Source organism: Enhydra lutris, unplaced genomic scaffold (genome assembly GCF_002288905.1).
Source record: "Enhydra lutris kenyoni isolate GAN:26980312 unplaced genomic scaffold, ASM228890v2 scaffoldscaffold28, whole genome shotgun sequence".
In the NCBI taxonomy this organism is placed as follows: Eukaryota; Metazoa; Chordata; class Mammalia; order Carnivora; family Mustelidae; genus Enhydra; species Enhydra lutris.
The window spans coordinates 7,899,859-7,914,717 of record NW_019154112.1 but is presented as its reverse complement, the minus strand read 5'-3'; positions in this window follow the sequence as shown (position 1 = coordinate 7,914,717).

Sequence of the window (14,859 nt, the reverse complement as noted above, 5' to 3'; positions counted from 1 at the left end):
GAAGGGGCTTTCATTTTAAGAAATGCAAGCATCATTGACCTGAAAACATTGGTGGGACTGGTGGCATTATGGCTAGTGAGGCAAAAGATGGGGAAAGAGAGATTAAGCACGTAAAAGAACCAGACAGTAAGAGTCTGTTTTTTTTTTTTTTAAAGATTTTATTTATTTATAAGACAGAGAGAGATCACAAGTAGGCAGAGAGGCAGGCAGAGAGAGTGGAGGAAGCAGGCTCCCAGCCAAGCAGAGAGCCCGATGCGGGACTCGATCCCAGGACCCTGGGATCATGACCTGAGCCGAAGGCAGAGGCTTAACCCACTGAGCCACCCAGGCGCCCAAGAGTCTGTTTTTTTCTAACACCAAAGTATGTTTGTGAGAAAGTGGCAAATACATTCTGAGTACACTTTTGAAAATTAGGACACTTTTTTGAAATATGTAACATAACTGCTGTTCCCTTAATGGGAATACATTACAGAGGTGATGGTAGCGTATGGATTGGTTTGCTTGTGGTGACAGTGAAATGAAATTCTATGGGAAACGGGTGGGTAGGAGAAGAAACAACATGCTTCCTAACTTCCTGCCTGCTATGACTCAACCTCAGCTGACTGGGACCAGGCTTGAGTTGGTTGAAAGACTCTGAGCACAATGGCGTTGGCCCTATTCTCCATTATCTCTAGTGTGTGGGTGTTTGGGTATGTAAGTTGAAAGGTTTTTCTCTTTTCTTATTCCAGTGACCCAAAAGGAGTTAGCATGGAATTTTCAGTGAAATACCATTGTGCTTTTGATGGGAGGAATAAGGAATTACTAGCAAAACTTTTCTATAGAAACTTCTTGATGAGGTGCATGGTTTCATTCTTTCCTCTCCAGTCATTCTGGTGGGTAAATACCAGATTTATAGTGTCTGCCAAAGGATAACCTAACTCCTGGAATTCCTGATCAGCATCAGGATGAGACCAATGGGAAATGGAATTGGTCATATACCCTGACCCAGCATGCTAGCTGAGCTCTTTGGTGTACGGACTGGCTCTTGTCTGGGTCTCTATTGGCTTACTCTAGCATAAACAAAGAAGCACTGGAGTTAGAAGACCAGTGTTTGAATATGGGCAGGTTGCTGCCTGCTTTCCGAGCCTCGTGCTGAAGGGGGAATTGGTGCTCTGGAGGCCCAATAGGCCAAATTATTTAGCACAGTAGAGTTTCTACTGGAACTATACACATTTCTAAATCCAGTGACTCGTATCTAAAGCAAACTTCGATCCATTCTCAAGAACACAGTACGTACTCAGTACGTGTCTGATGATTGGATGAATAAATGATGTCTCTTTCACTGGTGGATCTTGTGCTACAGTAAATGGTTGGTCAAAGATTTAGGGATTTGGGTTTCTGATCAAATTTCTGTCCATTAGAAATATAATAGATGGCTATCTAGTCCTAGAAAACCCATAACATACCTATGAGCATATCTCTATAAACCTGGTTATATGAACAATCAGATTGCTGTCAGAAATAGAACATTCCAGGCCAAGTCAACTCCAGCTCCATTTCATATCTGAATTTATTTCAGGATAGTCATGATGATTTCCTTTTTTTTTAAAAAAAAATTTATTTATTTGACAGAGAGACACAGTGAGAGAGGGAACTGAAGCAGGGGGAGTGGGAGAGGCAGGCTTCCTGCTGAGCAGGGAGCCAGATGTGGGGCTCGAACCCAGGACCCTGGGATATGATATTGAAGGCAGATGTTTACGACTGAGCCACCCGGGTGCCCTAATCATGATGATTTCTAATTTGATCTAAGGCTTCTTGATCCTTTTTAGATGCCAGTAGGGGAAATATAATTGATTTTTACCATTGTCTTTTATCTGATATTCTTGAGACATTCAGAATTGATCAAGTCTAGGATGAGAAGACATAATCTGTGTTTACTGGGCACTTAACATATACCTGGGCACTGTGACAAATTATGAGGAACCAGGAGGACTATTTTATGATTTCTACCTTTAAGAGCTCCCAGTCTGATGGGGGAAAGAAGCAGGACAACAGATAATATATGTGTTTACTAAAAATTTTTCTCAAAGATGCTCAATTCTAGGCATTGTAGCATAAAACCCCTGGACTGTGAATAACCCAATGCATTGTTTGGTAGTATATTTCCAATAGCCAGTGTGGCTCCTGGCATACTGTGGAAGGTCAATAGAGAATTGCTCAGTGAGTGAATGAAGTCATGCTACGGTGCAAGCTTAGTAGCACAAAACCATAATAAAGAAAAGGTAACACACTGGAGGAAAACCAAAGTAAAGACCAGTAACTGGTGACACTGAGCAATGCTGTAAAACACAGTTTTGTTGCAAAAATCAAACATTAAATAAATTACCTCCATATCGAAAATAAAGTCAAAGATCTCATACATTGCAATGACACAGCCCCAGTGTTTGTATTGTGTGGTAAATATGTAACTGAAATTAAAGAAATGTATGAAATATACAGTTTTTTTTTAAAAAAAGAAACCTTTCATATTTTCTCTTGAGGAATCAAAGTAGTTTATTTGATCTTTGTAATATCTGAATTTGCTTTTGGGGAGTTAATTTTTTTTATTAAGTGTGAAATAAACAGGAGAAATAACTCTTCCAAAAGACACATTCTTGTCTATTAATTTAGGAAGTTCTATTTCAAACAAGTTAGAACATCTATCATTTTCAACAGCTGCTAAACATGTAAGTTGCTTTCTGTAGCATAAGGAACGTTTTCCATTTCAAAGATGGAGCAACAGGTTTTTCTTTAAAAGCATTTTTCTTGATTACAGGTCTGGTTTCTTCCGTCTCAGGTCCTAGGATTTTCTGACAGCTTGGTGATAAAGGTTATTTCCCCCAGAAACTGCCATAAACTTGGAATGGAAAGATTGGCTTTATGACCAAACTCTCTCAGAAAAACCATTTGGTAGGAAAACTTACTGACCCTTTTACATGTTGTGTTCAGACTTTCTTACCTTAAAATGTCTCTGGAACAGTCAGCTCATGGCATAGCTTCTAGGTTCATCTGCTTAGGGAGCTACTAGTGCCAGAAAAAGTAGTTTTGCTTTTAAAAATTAAATGTGCATTAGTGTGAGCCAAATGTACTGGCAAAGAGTGTTTTCAAGGATAGATGTACAGGTTTCTGGGGTGGAAGTAAGGGATGAGGACTGGTGCACTCTGGTAACAAATGATAACATTGGCAACATTTAAGTTTGCAGGATATTGATCAGAAATCATCAAATAGTCCATTAGAAGAAAGTGGGGAGATGGTTACTCTTATGAGACAACTAACAGATGCAAGAGAAAAGAACATGTCTGTTGTGTTTTTGTTATTTTTAAACCTGGATTTGAATTTCATTGGAAAATGCTGGCTGGGATTCCGTGCCTTTGGTAAATGTTGGGACATCCTGAAAAGTAGAGAAATATTCACTTGCTCAATTTGCAGATAATACTTGTGAAGTATGAGACAAAAACAATAAATGAGAGTTTACAGTGTTAAAAGTAATGACTGTTATAGTAATAGCTTCAGTGACCTGGAGCTCTATTAGTAAGTTGTGGATTTACTAAGTGATTTTTAGAAAAAAACGAGGTAACATTAAAAGCAATGGGGAACTCTCCTTGATGCATTTATATATTCCCTTAGACATTCAGTGATCTGACAAATATTTATGATGCCTACAATATGCCAGGTACGGTTCTTGGCACCTGGAGAAATAGCAGTGAGCAAAGAGACAGGCTTACATTCTTGTTTTTTATTTTGTTTTGACACAAGTAGAGAAAAAACATATACCCATGCACATAGAGTGAAAGTGTCTATGAAGAAAAAGAAAGCTAGTAAAGGGAATGGAGAATGCCAGGGGAGGTTGAGTTTGACAGGATGTGAGAGGATTTGGTTGTGGTTAGGAGTTCCAGAGAGAAGGAAAGGGAGCAGTTATAAAGGACAGGAATCCATTGGGTGTTGGGAAATGCTTTTAATGAGATGGGGAGCCTGAAAAGGAGGAGGGTAGGAAGTCAAAAGTTCCTGCTGGATCTGTTAAGTTGGAAATGCCTATTAAATATTCAAATGAAGATGTTGAGTTGGCCATTGGATATCCAACTTGGAGCTCAAGGAGAAGTCTGGGAGTCAGGGTTCCTTCTATCAGTTTGGGAGCCATGGGCATATTCATGGTATTTGTATCCCAGAATTGGACAAAATAACCTAGGAGGTGAGAGGTGTGAGTGTGAAGGGAAGAGAAACATGAGAGTTGAGCCCAGGGGCACTCGAACATTTAGAGGTCTAGCAGAGAAGGAGCAGCTATCAATAGAAACTGAGAAGGCATTGCCAATGTGGTGGGAAGAGAACGCAGAGTGTGTGGTGTCCTACAAGCCAAGTGGCTAAAGAAACCGTGAGAAACAATTGATAACAAATGTTGCTGTTATCAAAGGGAGTCATGAAAAATAAATTTGTTTAAATAGAAAGCACGAAAAATATTTCAGGAAGGAAGAACTCATGATAAAAGGTGAGAGAGAGAACTGAGTATAGTAACTGGCCATTTACTCTCTGTATAGCTCTGATGCAATGTCCCTTTGGAATACTATCTATCATGATTTAAATTTTCTTTTTAAAGATTTATTTATTTATTTCCTTATTTGAGAGAGAGAGACAGAGAGAGCATGAGCGGGGGCAGGAAGGGAAAAGCAAGCTTGATCCCAAGACTCTGGGATCATCACCCAAGCCGAAGGCAGACGCTTAACTGACTGAGCCACCCAGGTGCCCCCATGATTTACATCTTGAAAAGATGCATTTAGCTCTATGAATCCCAAAGGAAAACTTGTTTTGTAATATAAGAGGCAGTTATATTCAAAGTTGCTGGAGATGGTAGTCTAATGCTCCATTTTGGTGTAATTTAAAATCCCCTCAAGCCATTTTCTCCAGCATCTAATCACACAGCAGACAGGTGCTGTACATTCTTTCATTGTAATACATGTCGGTACATGTCCTGTCTGTCCACTTGTCTCCAAGTGCACTGCTGATGTCCTCCTGTAAGCTGGGATCATCCCTTGCCTGGGCAACTACAGTTACTTCTGTGTTTGTTCAATGGAGAGGCAACCACCAAGATGAAATTCAATGAACAAGAGCCATATTGGGAGAAACATCTATGAGGGATAAGTGGGAAATAAGCAGAAGTGGGCAGAAACAACCTTCAGAGCTTGAGGTGCGTCTGATACCTGTGAATAAAGAGGAGGGCAGACAATTCTCAGACAGTGGGGCAGTTTAAAAATGTTCCAAACGGGATGGTGAGAAGTACTCAGCTAAAGTTGCCCATTAATGGAGTCCCACATCTTATAGGAATGGGATAGCACTTGGACCACACTGTGCCCAGGCATTAGCAAGAATTGACCAGGGCTTTGGGGAGAGTGGCAGAGTGGGGAAGGGGTTTGACCTCAGCTCACTTTTGGTGATGGGGCCACAGCAAAAGCCACAGCTGGGGCTTTTGTCAATGAAGCCCCTTACAGACAGTTCTCTTAAAGGGAATTTGAGCTTAATATGGTTGGAATCATTAAAATTTAGTATCTGAGAGAAGGGGGCTCACAGAGCTGAAATTCCAAGCCCCTGGGAGGTACCAACTAGATGGTGGTAGAATTTCTGGGGTTGGTTTTGAGAGTGCTGGAAAAGTTGCCCACTCAATTCAGGTGCTTTTGCAGGAAAGTTAGGAAGCATTGCTGGAAGGAATTGCCATAGATCCGAGATCCTCAGGAAGTAGATGGGAAAGAACAAGTCCCTCCCTTCTCCTCCAGGTTTGCATCCCTACTCAGGAAAAGAGCAATAGAGCAGAAATGTGGTCTGTCGAGTCCCAAATTCAGCATCACAAGGCAGAGGAAGGAAGGGTGGGTTTGGGACTGAGAGACATTAACTTAATATTTTAATAATTGGCACACCATATGAGCTGCTTTCCATTTTTTTGGTACTCCTGTGTTTGGTTTCACCCTTCCCAGTGGATCTACAGTGATTCCTGGGCCATCTCTCCAGCTCCAGGCAGAATGTAGGAAATGAGTACGTCTGAGATGTTTCTGCTGTAGAGAGAATTTTATCTCCAGTTCCCTCAAGACTAGAACCAGTATGCTTTCTCACAGTGAGAAATGTCCCCCTCTCATTTTCTTCAGATCTTGATTTCTGTTAGTGAGTCCTGTTACTGAGGCCTGACTCCTTCAGCATCAGCATCGTTTACCAAGGAGCCTCCCTAAGCTGCTCTTGTCTGGTTGACTCCCAAGGAAGCACTTAGATGCTCATTAAATGTTGCCTGAACTGACATATTTGGTTCAGCAGACTGGACAACTATGAATGTGTGTGCAGAGAGGTCATTTATTATAATAGTTTACAAATCCCTTTTAGGTCTTTCTACCAAAGGGCACATACTAAGACTTTTTAGAAATTGCAGGACAAAAGACAATCAAGGATATTATATAGGAACTTAAATAAGTGTTGCCAAACAAATTTTTTTTTTAGTATAAATATACCCTCTACAATAATTTGGACATACTTAAAATTATTTGTTATTTATCTGAAATACAAATCTAATTCAGCATCTAGTATTTTTATTGAACAAATATGGCCACTGAACCTTATATAATACTTGAAAATGTAACCACTTAAAAATGTGAAATAATTCCCAGCTCCTTGGGCATAAAAAATGAAAAAACTAGGTGGTTGGCCAGTTTAGGTCAACAGGATGAAGTTTGCTGTCTTCTGCCCTGTTGTATCTTTCAGGCTCCAGTTTCAGGAAACAGAAACCACTTGCAGAAAGGGATATAACATAGAGAATTACGTGCTTACAAAAAATCTCTGGAATCGCTGGAGGGGTAGGCTTTACACTGGACTTCCAAGGACGAACCCCTGAACAACGTGGCAGAGCTGGCCTGCCAAGGAAACCACTGTCCCAGTCTCTGTCTCCAGTATTATGCTCCTCAGCCTCTCCAGGAACATGCCATTGGAGAATGGGGGAATCCAGAAGCCACTTGGAGAACTGTTGATTTCAGAGTCATAGGGTGTTTCCTAATCAGCACCCGCTGGCTAAGTCTCAAGTGCTATCTCTCTCTCCATTTAATTCAATTCTGAATATAAGTCTGGTGCATGTGCATCCTGATTGGCAGAGCCTACGTTACTGCAAGGGGTCTGAGAAACAGCTTTCAGCTTCCTGCAAAATATCGAGAGCTGATTATAAAAAAAGATTTTAGGGTGTCTGGGTGGCTCACTCGGTTAAGCGGCTGTCTTCGTCTCAGGTCATGATCCCAGGGTTCTAGGATTGAGCCCCATATCAGGTTCCCTGTTCAGTGGGGGGTCTGCTTATCCCTCTATCCCTACCCCCTGCTCTCTCTCTCTCAAATAAATAAATAAAATCTTAAAAAAAAAAGAAAAGATTTTATATGGAACAAATCTTTTTGCTACACTTGCTACCCTCTTCCTTCTTTGCCTTCTCTTAGGTCTTTCGCTACCTGGGCTGGTCCTGCACGGAGGATTTTGACTTGCATCTCTGAAAATAGGAGTCAGGTCTGCAATGCTATCCCAGTGAACATAAATATTCTTTCTGCTCTCGAAACTCATCATTCCTCTTTTTTATTCCTTATTTTTGTTGGGAGGAAGACAAAGCTTTTGTTCCCTATGCTTTGTTTACTGCAATGAGTAATTCCCTAAATTTTGTGATTTTTTTTTATAAATTTCATCATTATGACTCTAGTCTCTCAATATGAATTGTTTAAGTGTATTATTCTTTCTCAATCCAGTGCAAATAGAGCATAGAGACAAGGCACCAGACACAAAGTAGAATTCAAACAAAACCGTTTACATGAAAAATTCAATTGAAACCTAAGATTGTCATGCATGATTTATACTTGACATAGTTGACTCATTAATGACAGCCATTCATAAAGACTTTGGGAGCATTTGGACTAAGTCCAAAGTTACTCCCTTTCTCAAAATATCTCAGTACATGCATTCACTGAATTTTCTTTTTGTTCTTACTCAGGGACAAGCTGTTTGTCCTCCCTGTAGGACTAATCTTTTAGCCTATGCTCTGGGTTCAATTTCTTTTCAACTTCTTCATGCCTCTCTCCAGCAATTATTCCTTTTCGGTGCTGTTAGTCTCTCTTTTTTTTTTCTGTTGGTATCTTCCTCTCCTCTGCAAACACACTTAGTCCCCCTGACTTCATGTATATCTTTTGATTTTGCATTTCTTGACTTATTACCCATTTGTCTCCTTTTTTCTCCCCCACAGATTCTCAAAAGAGTGGTCTACATTTATTGCCTCTACCTCTTACCTTTCATTTCTTATCCTTCTGCGGTCTTGCTTCTCTTCCTAACAATTAGCTGAAAAAATTCCTTTCAAGGGCATGGTTTGGTCTCTTAATAGCAACCGAGGGTCCTTTCTCATATGGCCTTCTTCATCTTTTCCTAGCATTTGAGGCTGTTAATTCCTCCTTACCCATTTTTTAATTTCTTTTTCTTCAACCTCTGTGATGCTACATTGTTTTATTTCCTCCTAAAGGATGGCCAGGACTATTTTTGCTTTCTTCGCCTTTGCTAACCTTGTGAGCTTGTTGCATCAATTATTCCTTCTTTCTCATTTTATTTTTAAGCTTTCATTTTTTAGTGACCATTTCCCAGAAAACATGCTTCAACCACTCTGTTCACGGAAGAGAAAAATCCTTCTCTTGTGCCTGATTTCTCCATAAGTTTTTGTCCTATTTCTCACATTGTTTTCACTCAAGAATTCTTTTTAAACTTAAAAAAAAAAAGATTATTTATTTATTTATTTGACAGAGATCGAAAGTAGGCAGAGAGGGAGGCAAAGAGAGAGAGAGGGAAGCAGGCTCCCTGCTGAGCAGAAAGCCTGATGCGGACCTAGATCCCAGGACCTTGAGATCATGACCCGAGCTGAAGGCAGCAGCTTAACCCACTGAACCACCAGGCGCCCTCACTCAAGAATTCTTGAGAGTTTAGTGTATTTGTACTTTCTTACAATGTAACTTCTTGTACATGATTTCCACAGTTTTGTCCTTCTCTACTCCTTAAAATTCTTTCTTTCCTTGACTCCATGACCTGCTTTATCCTGGTCATTTTACTATCTTTTGATGGTTCCTCTCATGTTTACTTTGTTTCACAGTCTCCTTCTCATGCCTTCACATAACTCTTTTATCTCTGTGATTTTGCTCTGATGGTCTCATTCATGCCTACAGTTTTAATTCTTAGAGGACTCCTACATTACCATCTCCAGGTCTTAAAGAATTCTTTCATTATGGTTGTTTGGATGGATATAGTTGAGTGCTTGAAAAATGGGCCAGGATGGGCGCTGTAGACAGAGAAGATCTCTGGGACAACAGGAACTTTTAGGAGTTATTTCAAGTTAAGTCCTTCAAGAAGAGACAAGAGTCAAACTGGAGACTAAAAATAAATCTTAAGTGCTTAGCTTAGGAACAGGAATATAAATGGAGAATAGAACCAAAAGTCAGGGTCAGCTCAAAACAAAAAGGATTGAATGGAAGCGAGTTTAAAACAAGCAATAAACATCCAGAATCATTTCTGCATATGGTTTTAGGGAACCCATGGGTCATCTGAGATAGCAGGTGATATGTGGTGGATGGTACCAAATTCACCTCAAGGGGCAGAGTCCAGGCAGTTAAGTGCCAAATTCTCTCTGCGTTGTTGTTTCTGTCTGCTGTACTTCTGCACATAGATTCTATTTGGGAAACTAATGTCCTTCTTTTCCTCCCCCTCCACCTCTGATAAAAACACTGCATTCTATTATCAACATCATCCCAAACCTTTGAGCTTTGACTTCTCTCTCAACTTCCACATCTAATCAGTTGCCAGATCCTGCCGACACTTCCTGGTATTTCTTTTTTTATTTTTATTTTTATTTTTTTTTAAAAGATTTTATTTATTTGACAGAGAGAGAGATCACAAGCTGGGAGAGAGGCAGGCAGAGAGAGGGGGAAGCAGGCTCTCCACTGAGCAGAGAGCCTGACATGGGGCTCGATCCCAGGACCCTGAGACCACGACCCGAGCCAAAGGCAGAGGCTTAACCCACTGAGCCACCCAGGTGCCCCTTGGTATTTCTTAATTTCTTCTATTTCCAGTGTCTTTTTTTCCACCTTCATTTACTCTTACCTGGACATGTCAATGGCTTTGTAATAGATTTTTATTATGGATCTCTAGTGTGCACTGTTTGAGTTTGAGCTTTTGAAGAACAATGATTGGAGAACAATTTTGAAGAACAATGATTGTATGCCTTGCTTGTAAGGCTTACATGATTTGGGGGAGTACTAACTGGATAAGAACACTGCATTATAAGGATGGCTTAAGAAAGTGTGCTTTCTTGGATGTATTCTAGCTGGTTAATTTACAATTTATTTTTTTTCCAAGTTGTTAAAAAAAAAAAAAAAGCCAACATAGGTTCGGAATCCAGAGAGCGTCAGTAATATTATTGGGGATTGGACTGAAACACCTTGATCATTGTCTTCTGATAGAAATGATATTCTAGATTCCAGTTTTTACTTCATTATTGCTTGTAGTTTATTTTCTTTGAGCAACAAATGGTTACTTACACTTGTCTGCTCATAGGGGCTGATACATGCACACAGCTGCTAGAAGAGGGAGGATGCTCTTCATGAAAGTCATGATGTGCTTCAGGCTACAGAGGGGACAGAAAATTTCTTTACTGATTCAGCCGCCTTGAACATGCCCACGTCTACAAGATAAGAGCAAATCAATGTTGTTTTAATTCCATCTTTTTCAGCAGCCTTTAACTCATGGCACAGGTATTTATGAAAGCCCACCATTCCTAATTTACTGGCTCAATAATCCTCAGCTCCAGAAGTACTGAATAATCCCAACAAATTTATAACTGTCGCAAAAGGACCATATTTCCTGGGTGTCTCTTGGTATAGTTCCCTGAGGTCCCTTTGCCCCACTTAGGTGCCCTGTAAGTAAATTCATATGCTTGACATCGTGCTGTTGGTCTGTAGCCCACTGATATCCACTCTCTCCAGCCTTTACTTTTATATGCAGCTATTTCTAACTCTTACAAGTTCCAACATAAAAGGAAACTGTACTATAGATGCACACGAATACATTTACTTTACTTATGATGCAGACTGAAAAGATGTTTATCTCTCTTAAGGATGCCTCTTAGAAATTAATGTTTGTATATATATAAATGTACATGTGTATATGTGCATATATATAATATATACATATATACATATATGTGTGTATATTTACACATGCTGTATCTTCACATCTAATTATTCCACACTTTGCTGAAACTTGGAAATTCATCAAACACAACTTTGTTTGACACTCTTCATTCTTCATGGAATAGTTGAGAAATCCTGTTGCCTGAAGTTCAAGGCCCTACACAATTTTATCCCAGTATAATATTCCAGTATACTGCCACAGTGCTTTTTGGAAGAAGACAAAATAAATGAACAAATAACTTATCAACATTCTTGGGAAAGACTTCCTTACCATACTTAGATCATAGTAAGCTCTCTTCTATATCTGCATCTCTTTTTGTCATAATTCCCACCTCCTTCTTTATGACCTTTCTTAAAGAACTAGGTTGAAATTCGCCCCTCTCTTCAAGCATTTTCTGACTGTCCCAGCCCATCATATGATTGTTAAGGTGGTACAAATCTTTATATTGATTGCAAACTTTGTTATCACTCCTGTCATTGCCCAAGTTTTAAAGAGTCTCTTGTGACTGTGTCCTTCAGGAATTACTGGGCCATAGGAAGTATTTATTACTTTTACCCAGATGACCCAGAGATTTGAAAGTTAATGGCATATAACTGGTTCATCACTGAAGAGTTTTATCTTGTCTTACTTGTATTAAGGTCTTAGTCATCTTAAATCATAAAAGGTAAACAAAGCAACTAACCATCACAGTTTAATTCCCCTGCCCTCCATTATCCGGAACTTTCTTTTCAGAGATGCTCTATTATCTGGAACTTTCTTCTCAGAGATGTAGCTGTGATAGGTACCAGAGTTTTTGTATCAGTCTCACTGTTGCTACCAGCTGCATAATGTTAATATTAGGCTGAGATTGCTGAAGAGAGCCATACACAGATACCACTTGGGATTTAATTATCTCAAATGAGCATAAGGAAGTGAGTCTAATCAGAATAGATAATAGAGAAATCACAGCACTGTTTAGTGATAGATGGAGGTGTAAGTTTATGGAACCCTCAAGTGAATTTTCCAGTAGAAACCAGTTGCACATGTTAAGTTTGAATGAACAAGAATCATGTCAGATCTCAGAAATTTCAAAGTTGCACAATGTACAATATGATTGCAGAGGTACAGGGCACTGTACACTTGGTACACTTAGCCCTGAACATCTATCTATTATCCTCAACCCCCAGAGCTATCCTAGTGTGGGCCAGAAACATTCCTAAGTTAATTTCTGTAAAGCTATAACAAAAGTCTATTATCCAGATGTCTTTGGGAATCTGGACTTTGGCAGGAATTTGGAATTTAGACCTGCCACAGGGCCCATTCTGTGTAAGATTTATGGATCTGTAGAAATTTCTGTTTGTACCTTTTCTGGAGTCACCCAGGTTTAGACACTTAATAGTGTCATTTATAAGATTTATATGATCAAATAAGGAATATATTTTTATACATTTTGTATCCATAATGCCTAACTCACCATATTGCTTTAAGGAATGTCATTTTGGGGCGCCTGGGTGGCTCAGTGGGTTAGAGCCTCTGCCTTCAGCTCAGGTCGTGATCCCAGGTTCCTGGCATGGAGCCCTGCATCGGGCTCTCTGCTCAGCAGGGAGCCTGCTTTTTCCTCTCTCTCTGCCTGCCTCCCTGCCTACTTGTGGTCTCTGTCTGTCAAATAAATAAATAAAATCTTAAAAAAAAAAAGAAATGTCACTTTGTCAAGCATTTGTTGTGTACTTACTGAGTTTTAGGCACTATAATAAATGCTGGAAATACAAATAGACCAGGACTTGATCTGTGGGTTGGAAGAATTCAGCATTTTAGCAAGTTGGACTGGGACAGCCATGAAGATGCACTTCTCAGCAATCCCTTCAAAACAGAACCCGTAGCTCCTTATAGTTATCTGACCACTCCTGTGCTTTTGGGATTGAAAACAGTATTAGAGCTGATGTCAAACTTCCCCCTCCCAGTAGCTCCCAGTCAATGATTGAGAATGGTGGAGGTATAGGCCTGACCATTTTTGCCTTAAGCAGGAATCCTCCACAGGTAATCTTTATGTTGGGTTTCCCCATTTGCCTGGCCAAGACTTTTTTTTTATTATTTTTTTATCTTTTCAGTGTTCCAGAATTCATTGTTTATGCACCACACCCAATGCTCCATGCAATATGTGCCCTCCTTAAGACCCACCACTAGGCTCACCCAACCCCCCACCTCCTTCCACTCCAAAACCCTCAGTTTGTTTCTCAGAGTCCACAGTCTGGTTCATATCCCCCTCCGATTTCCCCCAACTCACTTCTCCTCCCCATCTCCCAATGCCCTCTGTGTTATTCCTTATGCTCCCCAAGTAAGTGAAACCATATGATAATTGACTCTCTCTGCTTGACTTATTTTATTCAGCATCATCTCCTCCAGTCCCATCCATGTTGATACAAAAGTTGGGTATTCATCCTTTCTGATGGAGGCATAATACTCCATAGTATATATGGACCATATCTTTATCCATTCGTCCACTGAAGGGCATTTTGGTTCTTTCCACAGTTTGCCGATTGTGGCCGTTGCTGCTATGAACTTTGGTGTACAGATGGCCCTTCTTTTCACTACATCTGTATCTTTGGGGTAAATACCAAGACTTTCTTAGCACTGCCCCGTGGTCTGAAACTCTTCCTACCCAGGCCTATTTCCTTCTTTTCATTCGCAGATGTCAGCCATGCATCAGGCATAGAAACTTGCCCTGTGGACTCCTGTTCCTTCTTTCTTTATGTTTCATAAACTTTACCCCCAATAAATTTCTTGTCTTTCATCTTGGCACCTGCTTGTTGGAGTACCTGAACTGATAACACACAGATGCAAGAAATAATTATAAAACACCCAGCAACTATTATAATTAGGAAAACGTGCAGACTGTTACATGACACTTTTCCTGCCTTCCACAAAGAAAGTAAAATAATTCTTTCCTTATGTTTGCTGCTTTACCTTGTTCAAACTCTGTCTTTATTATAGAACATCTCATATTGTATTATAATTGGTTATTTTTATGTTTGTCACTGCATAAGACCGTGAGCTCCTTGAGAGACCATGACATTTTATCTCTGTATACTGAAGGTTTTTTTTTTTATATCTCAGTATCAAAAATTCTTACTGAGAAAGGGATAAGGATGTGAGGAAAGCATCACGGAGGAACAACCAATGATCTGTGTTCGAAGAATTAGCTGGCACTTTCCAGGTGAACCAGGAGAAGAATGAATATTTGATAGAAGGAACAACATCTAGAATCATGTGCCGAACACAGAGGCATGACCAAGTATTCAGGAAGTGGCAAGTCACTTGGAAAGTCTAGAGCTTATTGTGCTTGGGGATGTTAAAGAATGTGAGACGATGGTGGAAAGATAAATTAACCTTGCACAACACAGTGCTTGCTAAATGTTTGTATATATAAACCATATAATTTCTCAAAAAATATTGTCAAAGAATTATGTGTGTGTATGTGCATGTGTAGTGAGATGACGTAAGGTGACTGAAACAAATTTCTGGTTATAGTTTGTTCTGCATGAAAGGCAAAAGAAAATTATGATGAAAAATGATCTGTGACCATAAATGTTTTAGTTTTTTATAATGAGGTCAAGACAAGAAACAATTTCTGTTTGCTTATGATAC